This window comes from Ambystoma mexicanum, chromosome 13 (assembly GCF_040938575.1).
Source record: "Ambystoma mexicanum isolate Mex_15411 chromosome 13, UKY_AmexF1_1, whole genome shotgun sequence".
Taxonomy (NCBI): Eukaryota; Metazoa; Chordata; class Amphibia; order Caudata; family Ambystomatidae; genus Ambystoma; species Ambystoma mexicanum.
Window position 1 is genome coordinate 91,933,694 of NC_090938.1, and position 14,456 is coordinate 91,948,149.

The following is a 14,456-nucleotide window of genomic DNA, read 5'->3' on the forward strand; positions in this document are numbered from 1 at the left end:
AACCATAATGTCCCTTTAACAAAGTTTTTTCACTGAATTTCGTAGGTTTTTACCAGTGCACCCTTAATTTGCTACACGTTCCTTATATTGTACTCAGCTCTAATGTAGCAGCTTTAGAGTCCACTAACAGTGCAGGAGTCCATGGACATAGGTAGCAAAACAAATCTCACAAGAACAGAGGAAAACACAAAATGTTCTACCCATCAACCAGCAAACAGATATACATAAAAGAACATTACTTATATGTACTGTACCCAAATAAACCTTTTTGTACAAATGATTACTTCAAAATGTACACATTATTTTTTTATTTATAACACAATCGAATGCACCAAGCATAACCCATAGCTGTACACTTCATATTATCAATTCAATACAACTGTTCATAGAGACTCACATACACCAAGAGCTTATTCCAAAACAATCTCCCACCAAACATTAAGTAGACTCTATTTATTTCTTTATTATTGCCATACATTATGTAAACATTTCTTATAAGCAAATATTACTATTTTTGTTTTATTTTAACAGAAATGGCAAACACACATGAGCGGTTGGAAGAAACATTTCCAACAGAAGAAATGAGTGATCTGTAATGGTAACTAATACATCTTTTAATATAAACAAACAATGTAATTTCTACAGACCTCAGTGAAATAATAATTAATTTGTTTCTCATAGTACATAGTTTACATAAAGAAACAACATCCCAATTTAATTATGGAGAATCTCAAGAATTACAAAGACAATTTCGATTCCCAACTGTACATAATGAAATCATGATCTTGTCTAAAAAAGTGGATGAACTTAGTAATGACTTTAAGGAGCTTTTAAATTATGTTAAAAACCATGTTACTAAAAATGTTGATTGTCACTGTCCTTTTTGCACCTGTCCCCCTTGTCCCTAGCAATCATCCCCATCAAATTCACAAAATATAAATGAAAGACGCTCTAGATGAAACTTCACTCCCTTCCTCCACTGATCATTATTGTAGTGAAATACCAAATTCTCCCATTTATATGTCCCATTCCAATATCCTTTCCCTTTCATAAATAAATGTATTTTATATGTTATTCATTTCTTGTATATTATTCTCTCAATTCTTTTTTTAAAAACCAAAATAATAGTCCGGGACCAAACGACTGTCTAGGGTGTCCCTTCTCAATATTGGGGTATCCGTGGACAGCACACCATGTCCGGACATGTCCGTTCACACATGATGCATTTTTAAATAGACTGCAGATAGCGAATCAATTCTACAGACAATTACATGCATGTGTCCTGCGTCTCCCACCCAATGGGTGTCTGCGGATGGCCATCAGCGCAGCGGACGTCCGCAGACGTCAACATGAGACTGCACCCACGTGACGTGACAGCCTGACTGCAGACGGGGTCTACACTCCGCGGACAGTTTGAAACTGTATTTTTTACCAATCTGGGGTGTTTTAAGTTGAAAGTTGACCCTTCCAGAGTGCCTACATACATTCTTAGTTGATCTGGCAATTTATTGCAACTTTTCAAGGCCTGTTTTTGACTCAGAAGTCTGCGGATAGTCATGTGGTTCGCAGACGGCTCACCCATTCCAGTCATTCTCAATCTGGATATTCAGGAGAGAGCAGCTCACAGCAAATGCTTTGCAGAACTTTCACAACTCAATCCAATTGCACCTGTCATGGCCATCGCTCCTCCCCAAGGGCCACCACCAACACTATCACCATCAGTAGGGCCTCCAAAGAGGAACAGCAATGAGGATGCAGAAGAGGATGAGGAGGAAGATGAAGATGAGGTAGAGTAAGTGTCTACCTCCAGAGCGGGAGTCCGTCCTGGGAGTGGTGTTTTTTCACCACTGTTGAGGGTGTACCAAATGCCCAGGCACCTAATGTTAGATGCACTGAGTGCAATGTTGTACTCAGTCACAGAAAACCTGGACTGTACTCCTATGGGACAACCTCCATGGGCCTCCCCACCAGATTCAAACACCCGGTGCTCTGAAAAAGTCAGTACCTTTTTCAGGGAGAATCAGGTTGAGGCCTCACCCAATCTTCTTCAACCACTCCTGTCACCACACAGACTACTCCAGTAGGGCAGAGGATCCCAGCGGCACCCTTGCATGTCATACATAATGCTGTTGACCCGTACCTTTCGAAGTTCACAGTACTATCTTTGTACTGTGATGCACCAATCTGCAGGGGGAGCTGTTTTTTGTGTTTTCAAGGCTGTGGGCTGTGGTCAAGGAGCATGAGAAACACTGCTCGACCTTAAATGTAAGGCCCATCCAACATCTTCCTCTGTCCACCTGCCCCTCTGTCTCTGAAGTTGCTGTCCCTTTCTTCCCTTCCCTCACCATTTTATCTTGCCTCTCCTGAAAAAAACAAAAACACAAAAGAAAATACAAAATCGTAAAACACAAAAAAACTGGTCCTTTAGAAGCCAACCTTCACAGTTAAAAAATAGAACTGAAAAAAAAGAACTGCCCCCTATGCAGACTGCATAGTCCGCAGACAGCGAGGTCATCCACACACATCTGGAAAATTCCAGGCATGGGGTGGGAGAATGACAATCATTTCAATTGTGTTTAATTAAAAAATGGTGGCTCTTAAAGGAACCTTTTTCCCTATTTTTGACTTATATATATATATAAATATTCTACTGAACTTAATTATTTGTTCTAACTTTCAGAAAAAGTGCTTCCAATTTCTTTTTCTGTTTTTCCTTTTTGTTTACTTTAACTTCTAAAGATTACTTGAATCCATGTTCTACATATTCACAAAAACTGCTTCAATGCATTTTTAATGTTTTAAGACAAATCTGATTGCCCACACCAGTGAGATGCACTCCATCTCTTTGAAAAATGTTGACAATATCCTGAAAAAAAACACATACAACTTTATTCACATTGCACCTTGCTTTCACAATTTGTGGACAAAATAAATTTGAAAGCATCCACATTTCTCTCTGAAAAAAATATGATTTGAATGTAGAAACAGTTCCATCAACTTTCCAAATGTATTCTTCATTGCACATTGAAATGAAATTCCAGTAACATAGCCCAAATCGTTGCCTCCACAGTGAACTACACTGATGTTCAGATGCTTCAAGTTAACCATATTGTCACAAAATGGGAGGAATTCTGCCCACTTAATTCCTCAAACTCCATACCATTTGAAATTCATCAAATCCAAGATTGTCAGATAATCCACAGTGCTCTGCACAGTACACCTTCAGCCAATAAATCCATGAGTCGCACGCAATCCAGACACTCTGCTTCCTCAAAGACATAGCCCTAGCCACCTTCACTGCACACAACAAAAATAACTATTGCTACCTAGTCTTCCTCAACACCAAATACCACAGTCAGCAAACCTGATTGGCTGATCCCCCGATGTCCGTGGGCATCCACGACTGTCCACAGTCTCCGCAGTCCCGTTTCATGCCTTGTACACGGATGGCACATGCAGTGTCTGCGGATGCTGCAACACAGGGGCAGTCATTCTACCCTTTCTAACACTCCCTCGTTAGCTTCCTTCAAACAGTAACACATCCATTCATCAATGACATCAAAACACTCTCCATGTAACCCTCTCATCTCAGTTCAACACTTCTGATGCACTCCTGAACTCTCAAAGTGCATGTCTCCTGATACTCAGAGTCACCTGCATCTACTGTAAAACTCTTCAAGATTTCTCTTTTGCAGATTCAACAAAATCTGCATCTAACAAAAAATAGTACAGGTATGCTTATATTTTTTTAAGTATTTTTTTAACTCTTTTACAAATGTATATATTCAGGATTCATGCCACTTACACTGTAATAAACTTCTCAATAAGCATATTCTCTTTATTTAACCACTCTACCAAATGTCATGTATTTAAGCATTCAGGACCTCATCAAGTGGCAGTTACTTGCAATGCTGTGCATTTAAACGTTTTCTTTTTAGCAGGATTTTTCTTAAAATGTAAAAAATATGTGTATTTATAGCAGCACTGTGAATAACTTTTTTTAAAGAAAGGACAAGCAGATAAAAAAAAAATTGTCAACCATTTTAGTGGCACTTGGTGTGTGCCACTATGTTGGCAGTACATGCATACTTCCCAACATGCCTCTTTTCAAACTATAGCTCCTTATCAAGACTTGTGTTTCTTTCTTTGCATTCTATGACTTGTAATACCACTCCTCCTAATACACAACTCAGACTACAAGTCCCAGAATGCCCAAAATAAATAACCAGTCCTGAACTGCAAGATTCAAAATGTCACATTTACATTAAATGAAAAATGGAAAATACTGCACGTTTACACACATTTCATTTTAGGAGCATTTTCACGAAAGTTAAGGACTGTACATATGCATGTACAGCAGCACTCTGTGTAACTTCTTTGTAATACAAAGAAAAAGCAGAAGCAGCACATGTGTGCAACATTTTTAAGTGCCACTTAGTGTGTGGAGGTTTAATCTCTTGACAGTATATGCATACTTGGTAATATAACCCATTCCAATCTGTAGCTGCTTATCCAGTCGTACTTTCTTCTATTCATTTTGGGACTTGTAGTCCACATTTTCTAATGGAAAAAGTGCAACTACAACCCACAGAAAACAAAGAAGAAAAAAACACCATCATAAGCACATACTTATTGCAAAGTATCATGTTGGCAAGTATGTGTGGACTGCCAACATACTAAACTTCCATACACCAACTGCCACTTAAAAATGTGCTACATGGAGGCCACCAGGGGGCATGAGTATGAACGCAGCCTGAATATTCTTCTCTGGAACTATTAGCCCGAAAAGTGGATTAAGTCCCTGCTTCAACCCTCCCCCCGGCCGGGGCCATTGTAGTCTGGGAGGTCCCAGAAACATTGGCCATCACTCTGGTTCAAGAGCCGAGAAAAAGAGGCCGGCAGGAAAATAAAAGTAACCCCACAGGCGAATAAACCAGCATAGCCTGCCCAGACCTCAAGGTGAGCGGCCATGGAAATCCAGAGGTGAGGAGACCAGCGAAAACAAGTCCAGGCCCCCAGAGTGACAGACTCATCTTCCACCTCCTCCCCCCGTGGAGTCAACCCCCCGCAGACGCGAGCCACTGGGGGAAGGGGGCTGCACACAAGAGGTGCAAAGGGTAATTTTAGAAAAGAAAAAAAGAAAAAACACACCAAAGAGCCCATCGGGGTGCAAGTTGGAAGCCACTTTTTGGCCACAGATGACTCAGACCGAGGCCTCCTGCCCCCTCCCCCCACTGGAAACAGGAACCCATTCCCACCCGATGCGTACCAGCTAGCTGCGAGGGGCAGTTGCCAGGTGTGGTCCCTTAGGTAGGAGCCTGCGGCATGTGCCTGCCTCGGAGACGTCCCCCCCATGCGACTGGGAGCCTAGAGGGAGACCGAAACTGGGAGAAAAATACCAAGAACCCATAAAAGGAGCGGGAAACACGAAGGGGCAAACGTCAAAGCCAGTGAAGGTTCAGGTCAGACTAGGCCCAGTAAGGGACTCACCAGAGTGCTGGAAACTCGATTGAGGTGACACATCCACCTGGAAGGAGTGAAGGAGAGAGTGCCCACCCCACGGTCCCCCGCAAACTTAAGACCCTAGGTGGGCACGAAACAGCCACAAAGTGCAGTAACTAGGTGTGGGGCCCCCGAATAGAACCCGGGGCATGTGCCTGCCTAGGTGAAGGTCCAGAGGAGGAAAGAGAGTGGGGTGATGGACCCCAGAGGAAGGTAGTGACACCAGATGCAGGCCCCCAACAGGCCAAGAGAGGGGCGAGCCCCCACAAACCATACATGCAAGGAGATCCGAAACCATTGATGTATAATGGTGGACTGTCAAAGTAGGAATATTACTACTGCAAAAGTTATTTAGAATGTCTTTATACAAACCAGATTTGGTTGTGAAAATGAATGGTTGAATTGTGTATTAGCGATATATGTATAGGAGAAATGTTTACACAAAAATGCGTTATTTGCACACAAAAAACTTTTGTTTACTAAAAACATTTGTTGGAAATGAATTTCTGTCTTATAACTGTTTAGAAATGATGTATTTTATGAAATTGTAACAGAATAAAATGATATATTTTTAATAAGAACACACTCTCTGGCCCTCAGCATGCGTTTTCTGAAACACATTTATTGAGTTTTTCAGCACATAGGGCATCCTGTTTGTTTAGTAGATCTGAAACCATTGCCCACACCAAAACAGGAGGAATAAGTCCGGAGGAGGCGCGAAGATACAGGAAGGACTGCCCCAAGGGAGCAGAGTGAAGGGGGGCTCAGAACACGGAGGAGAGCACAGTTTGCACCACAGGAGGTCACCAATATGTCTGGCAGGGATGAATCCAGGATCAAGGGTAGAGGTCCCCATCTGCCCATGGGCTGGAGGAAGAAGTTGGGACAGTTTGAATCCCAGAGGTCGTCGTCAGAGAGTAACACTGCATTCCCTACCATGTTGGAGGCAGGGGATGACACCATGTTCACTATGAGGGACATAGTCTCCCTCCTGAAGGAGAACAGGGGGATGAGGGCCAACATTGAAGGAAAAGGGGATAGGATAAATGTTAGAATAGACAAAATGGAACAAGAGACTCCAAGCAGTGGAGAACAACCAGACCTCCCTCAAGACAATGGAGACACAAATAGATATGAGGTTGGAGGAGTTGGAGAGAAGGGAGTGGGAGGTGGCCCTGAAAATTGATGATTTTGCAAACCGTGAGAGGAGGAATAACTTGAGATTTTTTGGAATCCCAGTGAATGAGGGAGAAACGGAAAGGGGTCTTGTTCGGAGATGAAAACATTGATGAACCTAAAATCAAAAGGGTGCACTGAGCGAGGTCAGTTGGGAGAGGCCAACGCTCTGTACTTGCATGCTTCCACAACTACCCGGACAGGCAAACAATCATGGAAAAGTCAAAGGGGCAGTGCTCAGTTACCCTGAGTAATGTGATAATTGCGATCTACCAGGATCTGTCCTTGCTTATGCAGACATATTGGCGCCTATGTTCCCCCCTAACGAAATGATTCAATGAGAAGAGGGTGAGGTATATTTGGGGCTTATCCTTTTCCATATCCTTTAAAGTCGATGGCTATAACTACAAACTGGTAACAGAGGACGACATCCAAAGGGTCACGGGAGAGCTGTTGTTAGGGGGTGCACGAAGGATGGAGAAGAGAAAAGTTGCGAAAACATGCGATGGCGCAAAAAGGGGCCGAACAAGCACAAAGTCCCAGGCTCGGGGAAATGTATGAAACTCCCCTCCGGATGGGCCATCTTGAACTTTAAGAAAATGGTCCGTTGACTGTTGATGTGCCCGATGATGGGGGCTGGGGGGGTGTAGTGTGGTTTGTTTTTGCCCAGTGTTGAAAAATGGGGTGAAGGAAGGGGGCTCAAGGAAAAGAGCTTAGTTAAGTGGGTCAGTAGTTTAGGAGGACCTATTGTGATTTATTCCCATATTGAGGTCATGAATCTGGGCGGGATTGGATGCTGTGGGAGGAGGGTGGGTATGGGGAGTTAAGCGGGATGTTTTTGGTAACATTCAAGGTGTGTCATTTCCCAAGTACAGGTACACATTATGGGCCCAGTAAGCAGGGGCTCATTCATGGAACTGTCTCGGAGAAGGCGGAAGTAATGTGATGCCTCGGAAAAGGGGTGATGTCTGCCCTTATTGAAATTATCATTGGCTCACTCAACGGTCGGGGCCTCCACTTACCGAGCAAACGATCAATGGTACTTTGTGAGTACAAGAGGGCCCAACTGGATTGGCTGTGCCTTCGGGAAACACACTGGCTGAAGGGTGGTGAACCGTGACTACGTTCCCAGGAGGTGGGGGAAGTGATTATCGCCTCTGATGTTAAGAAGAGGCGAGGGGTTGCAATCCTGTTCTCATCCCAACTGGGCTTTCTAGTGGAATTGGTTTTGCCAACCCAAATGGGAGGTCTGTGTTTGTCAAAGGACAGTTGTACCGTATCAGGCTTACATTGGGTTCTGTGTACGCTCCAAATGTGGGATAGTGTGAATTCTGGGAGAAAGTCAGGGACAAAATAATTGAATTTGCGGAAGGGCAACTGGTGGTTGGGGGGAGACTTTAATATGGTGCTAGACCCAATAAGGGACTGTAAGAGGATGGGGGAGCGACCGACATCCCGGGCAAACATGGAAGGCTCAGAACGCTTTAAGCAGGTAAACGATGTGTTGGTCCTGTGTGACTCCCTCATGCTCCCGGTGGAGGGTGATAGGCCATACACCTTTTTCTCAGTGGTACATGATTCCTTCTTAGGCATAGACCTGGACCTGGTGGACTCAACTTTAAAGGCACGGATTTTGGACTCCCAGGTCGCTCCAATCCTGTGGTCTGACCATGATATGGTGAGAGTCTCAGTGGAAATGAGGAGGTCAGGTCCAGGGAACTCGAGATGCAATGACTCCCTGTTTAAAGGATAGGGAGGGGCAAGAGGAACGACTCACAGGAAGCAAGGAATACTTCATCTTCAACGATACTGGTGAGGTGGGGATCAAGTCTGTCTGGGATGGCTTTGAGACAACTGTCCAGAGGTCCTGATGAGGATAGGCTCTAAGAAGAAAAAAGAAAGGGGTAGAAGGAGAGCTTGCTCCATCAGAAAATAGAGCAGATCCAACTGGGGGTAACAGGGAGAGTATATATCTCCCAAGGAAGCGATGGAGCTCCGGTGATATAGAACACAATTAAAGGCCATTCTGACACAGGAAACAGAAAAAAAAAATCCTTTTTCTGAAACAGAAATATCATGAGAAAGGTGATACAATGGATAAGATCCTTGCCTGGAGGCAGAGGGAGGAGAGGAAGTGGAGGACCATAGGCGCTATAAAGACTGAGGATGGGGGGGTCTGTCTATGACACCAGAAGCATCAGAAATAATTTTGAAAAGTATTACAGTACCCTATATGCCTCGGAATGGAATGGGGATGAGGCACAGATAGATGAATTTCTGAGGGGATTGACCCTTTGGGGCTCCCCAAGGAAATTGTGGAAACCCTTGAGAACCCCATAATGGCAGAGGAGGTTCTGTATGCCATCAATGGGATAAAGTCAGGGTTGATGCCTGGGGAGGATGGCTTTTTGATGGAAGTTTACAAACTATGCAGGTCATTGTTAGCCTCATGCCTAGTGAAGATGTTTAATGCATGCCTATGAGGGGAGGCCCTGTCTTCCATGATGTTGCTAGCAAAAACGATGTGTTCCTCTTATCGACCCATCTCCCTGGGGATGTAAAGATCTTGGCGAAAGTCTTGGGAATGAGATTGGAGATGAGATGACTGCTTTTAATACATGGAGATCAGGTGAGTTTCATAAGGGGAAGACAAGGGTTGGACAACATTCGTAGGACTATGAACCTGATTCACGGGGCACAAATGAAGGGGCAAGACACTTGCCTAGTCTTGCTAGACTCACAGAAGGCCTTCAACAGGGTTGAATGGCCCTTCATGATGAAGGTCCTGACGAGGATTGGGCTGGGAACGAATTTCTTGAGATGGATGGTGGAGCTTTACAATAAGCCCAGGGCAAGGGTCTGGGTTAACAAGGGCCTCACAGATACCTTTGTAATAACAAGAGGCACAAGACAGGGGTGTCCCCTTTCCCCACTGCTCTACGCCCTAGCCATGGAACCACTGGCAATTGCGATTTGGGCAAATGACCAAATAAAGGGCATAGTGGGGTGGAGATCGAGTGCAAACTCTCGCTCTTTGCAGACCACATATTGGGTACCTTACTGACATTCAGGACTCCCTCCTGGCACTCATGACCCAGATCGCGGAGTACGGCGGAGCATACAATACTTGGTTATTCAAGTCACTAGGGACCAACTATGACCCCTTCCGTGCACAACTGACGGCTGACTTGAAGAGATGGGACCCCCTGATACTGACATGGTACGGTAGGATGACCTCAGTAAAAATGAATGTGCTCCCCAGACTACTATATCTGTTCGCAGCCATCCCGAGTCAGTTCCCAGAGAAGTTCTTCTTAGAAGTTACAGGAGAACTCTATATATTAATTTGCAAAAATAAGACACATAGGGCAAAAATGGCGACCCTGACACTTCCAAGGGACAAGGGGTGGATTTGGGTTCCCGGACATCTGCCTATACTACAAGGCAGCCCAAATTAGGATGATGCTAGAACACATGAGGGATGACCTGAGGACCTATTGGACCTACTTGGAGGACCTGGTGGCACACCCACTGAAAGTGAGGGACTATTTTGGTCTCCAATTGGGTCCATCCCAGAACGGCTAAGGTCGCACCCCACTCTAAAAGTGTTCTAGACAATCTGGCATTAATCCAAGGGCACCTATGGATACACTATGTGGCTCACTCCTAAAACCTCGGAATGGGAGCCCTCATTTAAGTTTGGACACCAGGGACTAGCCCTCTCACAGACATGGTCATATATGGGCCTTGAATGGGTGGGACAAATATTTAAAGATGGAGTCTTCCTGGAATTGGTACCGGTTTGAGAGGTACTGGGAAGGGGCTTGATCTCAGGGTTTAAATATCTCTGCATCAAGGGTAAATTAACGGACCCAAAGTGGGGTGGATCGGTGGCGAGAGATTTAACGGCTATGAGCGAGATGTGTCTACAGGGGAGAAAAACATTCCAGAGGTACTGGGTAGACTTGGTGGGGGAGGAGATCTCCGAGGAGGACTGGGCACATATCTATAAAGTTGTTTCCCAGGGTGGCCTGTTCACCTCCACGATAGAACACAACTTCATAATGTTAATGGATTGGCATAGAGATCCCCGAAGACTGTCCAGGATATTTGCAGGAGCTTTCCTCATGTGCCCCTGGGGTTCTGGGATTCATGGGTCTCTGGCCCACATGTGGTGGCGGTGTCCCAAGGTGCAAGTGTTTTGTAAAGAGGTGTTGAGCTGGATGGAAGAGGTCACAGGAATACGGTTGGGCCTGGACCCCCTGTACACTCTTGTGGGGATCCCGCAAAAGGAAAGGGAAAAATACAGACTCCCTAAGATGTGGGAAGCAATGTTAAGGGCAGGGCGACTGGCCATAGCCCAGTGTTAAAAGTGAAACGCTCCCCTCGAAAGAGGTTTGGGAGAGGAAAGTACACAACATGATGATAATGGAAAGGCTGACTGTGGCAGTGAACGACATGATGAGTGAGTTTCAAGTAGAGTGGTGACTCTGTTGCTCAAATGGGGACTGGATGAAGGAAACCATGGGGGTTGAATTAGCAAATGAGTGGAGGTTGAAACTGGAGGGAGAGGCCCTGGAGGGAGCCGACAAGGATAAAATACAGATATAATGAAGATTGAACCCCTGAGACATTGATGAGGGGAAACTACACCACTAGACAAGTTTGGTTGAGAAGGGGGGTTAAGGGAGGGGGGTGAATGGAGGGGGGTAGCATAGGGGTGGAATGAGCAGGAAGCATTGGGTTGGGGGTTAGAGCCCTAGACTTTTGATATTGTGGTGGTTTTTACCTGAATTTTTTGCAATTTTGAAATATCTTGTTCTCTTAACAAATGCAAATAAAATTAAGTTTACAAAATAAATGTGCTACACATCTTTTCCATCTGCTTTTCTTTTCTTTTACAAAAAGGTTACCCACAGTGCTGCCATAAATGCACATCGACCGTTTTTTACTTTCATGAAAATTCTCCTAAAATACAACATTTTTAAACAGTCAGCATTTTCCATTTTTCATTCCATATAAATCTCATACTTCCCCACCTCACTCATTGCATTCCTTACACTGCTACTTTCCTCCACCTGCTCACACCACCAAAGTATCTATATACAACACTTCACCTTGCATATAAAGTACTCTTCTTTCCGTACCTCTAATATGAGACACCAAGCACTGCAACAACAATAATCCCCCATTCCATTATAACTAGGCCACAGTTTCATATTGTTTAAAAACACTGCAACATATTACAAATACATTACACCACACACACACAACACTTCTTCTATTAAAATCGGCAGCACAAAAATAACCTTGATATGCACCTTTTTCTGACACCCACTTTTGCCCTGTTCCTACTAATGTGTCAAACAGCATTACTCATACTCCAATTGTGTTAACAACATAGTTAATACACTTTCGTACACCACCCATAACACAACGTTATTAACTCTTTTGCCCAACAACTCCTCCTACCTTAATAATAACAACCTTGCTTACTGAAAGTACTTCACCATTACCACATATACCCACTAACTTTCTTTTACAATTAAAGGAAAGAAGAAGATTGCAATAGACAGCTACTTAAAAAAGAACACTCTTCACATCCTACAAATTAAGCTCATCAATATAGCATGTATATGTTTCTTATTGTGACAATGCACTTTCATTATATATTAGCCTAGAGTATTCTTTTTGAATCAACTACATTTATTTCACTGGTACACATTATATTGCAACATTCACACCACCATTACAACAACCACTGCTTTCCTCAAAACATGTTGCCCCTACTTATTCAATTACACCACCAATCCATTACTCACTAACCCAAGCCCATCACAACCATAGACATTCTTACTCTTACAACCTTCCCAACTACACCTATCATCCCACTACACAATCACACAGCAGTCTCATCATCTCTACAATCATGCCGACACACCCATCCAGAATACATGCACATATATTCCACAACTTTCAAACCCACATTTTCTTTTTTACCAAACAGACAGAACAGAATGCCTACTGTATAGGAGGAGCCAAAAGTCTCTACCGGAATTCTCGCCCCTAAACCGCCTATACGTTGGGAGCTGGAAATAGTGACAAGCAAGAACTAGTTGCAGCTATAGTACGAGGGGAACTGGCCATGCTCGAAGGATGGGACAGGGGCAGGCCATGGAGAACAGTGAATGCTATTGGGAAAGGGTACAGATTGACTGATGTCACAGAGGAGGATTTGTTTAAAGACGATCCAGCAGACAAAGTAGTATTTGAAATAAATGTACCTATTGGATTAAAATGGAGAAAAGAGAGGTACCTCAGCAAATGATGATAATGTGATAGCGTCCAGCATATTTTGACAAGGTCTTAGAAAAAGTGCCAACCTCATGATGGACTACAGGCCTCTATGACATAGGCCTATTGAAGGGGTAGGAGAAGTTAAGATTAAGCTGAAGCCAGGAGGAATTTTACCTCGAGCAAGGCAGTCGCCCATGTCTCAAGAGGCCGATGAGGGTATTTTCAAAACTATTTCAGCACTAATGGAGCGGGCTATTTCAGTGACGTCAGAGTCACTGTGCAGTACTGCAGTGTACCCTGTGAAGAAATCGAAGGGGGGTCATGGTGTTTAATCCTGGACATGAGGCCAATTAACCAGATTGTAGAGGCAGAATTCCCTCTAGATCCAAATCCTGAGAACATGCTATGAAGTCTCCCTGTTGAGGCACAATATTTCACTGTGATTGACTTAAAAAATGTGTTTTTCTCAATCCCGTTGCATAAAGACTCTCAAGATCTGACGTATTTTACGTTCCATCAGACAAAGCTGAAAAGCACTCGCTTACCTCAAGGGTACTGCAAGTCTCCATCGATCTTTAATAGGGTGCTTCAGATTGACTTAAGCAATATTGATTTGAAAAGTGTTGTGTTGCAGTACGTATATGACATTTTGGTTTGTAGCAAAACAGCAGAAGAATGCAGGAAAGACTCAGTTCAGTTAATTATTATTTTAGCAGACAAGGGATATAAAGTGGACAAAGAGAAGTTACAGTATTGCCAAGAAGAGGTGTTGTATATAGGCTAGTCAATTTCTCATGAGAAAAAAAGGTCACACATGAAAGGGCTGAGGCAATTATGAAAACAGCAAAACCACATACGATAAAGCAAATGCAGCAGTTTCTGGGACTATGCAATTATGTTAGAGCATGGGTATTTGATTATAGTTTATACACAAGGCCACTTTTGCTGGCTCTAAAAGAGGCACAAGCGAATAATGAGAAAATAGAATGGACTGAGGAAATGGAGGAAGGGTTTGAAGAATTAAGAAAGTAATTTGTACAGCTCCAGTTTTACAAATTTTCAATTATTCTATGGGAGATCTTTTCGCACACAAATGGGACAGTTATTACAGCAGTGCTTACACATGGGACCACATTGGTGTACAAACATCTGCCATATTATAGTGGGATTCGTGACACAGTTATAGGAAGACTCTTTACTTGCGAACAATCGCTGGCAGCAGCCACGTTCGCCATTGAAAAATCTATGGCCAGAGTGATGAGGTGTTCCATGATGTTGTTTGTTGAGCATTCTTTGTTTGCCATTCTAGAAAAACCTAAGGGTTCATTGACATCTCAGAGAGCCTCTGCATATGAAGTTTTCACATCTAATCCTGCGATTAAGATAGTCAGGTGTAGAAGAGTGAACGCTGCCACATTTATCGCTGAACCTGTGACAGAGGGTGAGCATGTGTATGACTGCGTCAGCATTGAGGATTCATA